Below are 3,526 nucleotides of genomic sequence, written 5' to 3'. Positions count from 1 at the left end.
AAAAATGACTTAATTTTTATTTTTTATAAACGAGAGGGAAATTAATGTCACTTTATTTGAATACMAATTAGTAATAATAATAATAATAATAATAATATAATACTTAAAATAGTACTTAAAATACACTATCAATTAAAAAAAATGTTTTACCAAAAAAAAAACTTTATTATAATATATACAGAATATATATATATATACATGTCAGTATATCTAATATCAAATAAAGTATATATGGATTATACAAAAATAAATTAAATTTATAATATATTTGGCCAATTTCAAGGACAGGTAGCATCTATCTAACTAACTAACTGACACACACACACACTGCCACACATACACACACACACATACACACACACACACACACACACACACACACACACAAACATACTAGTGCTTAAATTATCAACCCGCTGGCAACACTATAAAAAGCACTGGTAGTCACAACTATCGGTCTCATTTAAGTGCCTGATTAACTGACTGACTGACCGTACATACTGTTCCCCTCCCATCCCCGACACACACACACATACACACACGCATACGGCAACAGCAAAAATGTTTAAAGTAAGTCCTAATACTACTACCAGTGCTTATGTATGTATATTGTATTATATAACTTATTATTGATAGGCCGTCCTATTGTCACTGTTGGCCGTCAGTTCGGCCATCGAAGTCCTGGAGGTTAGCGGTCCTCAAGTATTGAAGACATCGCAAACACATTTGCCATTGAGATCAGTTGGCGGTGCCTTTTCGACCCTACCCGGCCTTAACTACGCCCGTCAGCCATTGTCGCTGCATTTAGGCGGCGCACTGGGAGGTCTGCGTACAGTTGGCCTGTCGTCGGGTATCAACACTGTTAGCGGTCTGAACACCTTGGGTTTCGGCAGTGGCCTAAACACAGTCAACGTAGCCCCGTCGGTCTACAGCTACCAGCCCTATCATCAACATCACATCCAACGATTGGCTGTTCCCCAATACCAGACCATTCAAGTCCAACAACCGGCCCTATCGTTCGCTGCCCAACCAGCCATAGCCGTCCAGCGACCGGCCCTATCGTTCGCTGCCGTTCAGCCCCAACAGGTGTCCACTTTTGCCGCCGTCCGACCCCAGTTGTTGACCACCACCGCTCATCAACAACAATCGGTACATCCGGTCAATGCTGCCATCCATCAAGTTGGCCGTACCGTCGAATATCGTACCGTTCCGTTCAATGACCAACCGATAGTACCCCAGGATATTGTTGTCGAACCTAGCGATCAACCAATCAATATTCACTTCAAGAGCCGATCGTCGACTGTACGACTCAGTCAGGAGCACATCCCTGGCCAACCCGGCAGTATTGAACAAACCCAATCCCAAGATGAACCCTCCAAAGTGGTCCACGAAGTTGTCAAACCGGTTATCCAAGAGGTCCGGGAAGTTATCCAACCCTATCGTCAACTAACCCAAGAGGTACAGCCAGTCGTCGAGAATGTCCATACAGTTGTATCCCAGGGCGAAGGTATGTCTATCTATTAGTCATATAATATAAATGGACAGTTAGTTTAAATATTAACACCCCTCCCCCCACCCGCCACCACCAGGTGTTCGCCAACAATACGTTGCCGAACCAAAACAAGTCCAGGTCCAACAATTGGCCGTCCAGCCCATTGTCCAAGTCCAGCAGCCAGTCCAACATCAGGTACTACAGGTTGCCGCCCAACCCGTACACATCCAACAGGTACGCCATCACGCCGTCCAGGTCCCGGCCCAAATCCAACATCATACCGTCCAGGTGGCTGCCCAACAACCCCTCCAGGTAGCCCAGGTCCAACAGGTCCATCAGCCGGCTGCCTACCAGGTTGCCCAGTTAGAGGCCGTCGATGATGTCCAACCGATTAACTACCAGACCGTGCAATTGGTTGGCCAACAACAACAACCAGTATTCCGATCATCATTCGGTGTCGCCCAGCAAGTAGTCGGAGGCCCGCAAGTGACCCGCCTATCGGTAGCCCAGCCCCACATCGCCCTCCGTAATGTCCGGGAACAGGTAGTGGCCACCCGTGATGTCCTCCCTGTCCAACAACGAGGATCAGTTAGCAATGACTTTGTCAAATACGCCGAATCCGATTAAAACAACTAAATAAATAAAAAAGTCATAAAATAATAATAATAATAATAACTATTAATAATTAATTAATTAAAATTATATAATAATAATTTATTATTATTTATTATAATTTTATTATTAATTTGTTATTATTATGTTATTATTATTATTATTATTATTAATGTTATTGTCATTTATTTTTTTTATAAAAAAATCTTAAGTGATAATTGTTTTTTAATATCTTAAAAAAAATAATATTTTATTTTTTATTAATATTTTTTTGAAACCTATTTGTTTAAATTTCTAATGATTTTTTTAAATTGTTATAAAAAAATATTTAATATTTTAATATTAATAATAAATTCCAATCAATAAAAAAACATTCAAATTCATAAATTAAAAAAAATATATTGTCTAATTTTATTTATTTATTTATTATTATTTTTTAAATATATATTAATGTTAAAATATATATTATATAAATAAAATCATTATTAAAAAATTTATATATAATTTTTATTATCAGATTTAATCTAATGAATAATTTTAGAAACATTGTATAAAAATATTTATTTATTTTTATATCACCTTTATGATAATTATTGTTTAATATTTTAAAAAAAAAAATTATTTTTTGAATGTCAATGTGAGGCACAAAATATATTAATTATTATTATTATACAGTATTTTTAGTATTAATCTGTATTACTTAATATGATTAGTAATAAAAGTTAAAAATATAATTTATTTTTTAAATTATTATTTTTTTAGATTTATAAGACATGAATACTAATTACTATCAATTAATTTAACAGTAAATTTGAAGGTCTATACTATAAATGTATAATTTATTTTTGATAATATGTATTAATCTAATTTTGGTTTGTTTGTTAAAAGTTAAATATTTTAACTTTCTATTGGCATTTATAATATGAATTATTTGTATTATTTTATTTAAGTTTATATAAATAATTATTATTAGTTAAAAATAAATTTTCTATATTTAAATTAACAATATTACATTAGTATAAATACATTTATAATCTACAATTACAAATATATGATTACAATAATAAATAATTATTATTAAATTATTTAAAAAAAATTATTAAAATAATTCAATAATATAATTATTAAATTATTGTATAATTATTTAGTTTTCAATTGTTTTTATATATTTATATATATATTCATAAAAAAATATTTCCAAATAATTATAATAAGATTTTTTTGAAATAATAATAATAATATTATTATTATTATTATTAAATTGTATTTTTTATTTTATATACTCTAATATAATATTCATTGGTATTAATTATATGTATTTTTCACTATTATGAATAAAAAATTTTTACAAATCTTGTATATGTTTGATATTTTATTTTATACAAAAAATATACCAAATATTTTAATACTAATCTAATTACT

This window comes from Oppia nitens, unplaced genomic scaffold (assembly GCF_028296485.1).
Source record: "Oppia nitens isolate AA-2021 unplaced genomic scaffold, nextdenovo-longstitch-racon4-pilon3 scaffold25_pilon_pilon_pilon, whole genome shotgun sequence".
Lineage (NCBI taxonomy): Eukaryota > Metazoa > Arthropoda > Arachnida > Sarcoptiformes > Oppiidae > Oppia > Oppia nitens.
This window is presented reverse-complemented; position numbering follows the sequence as displayed.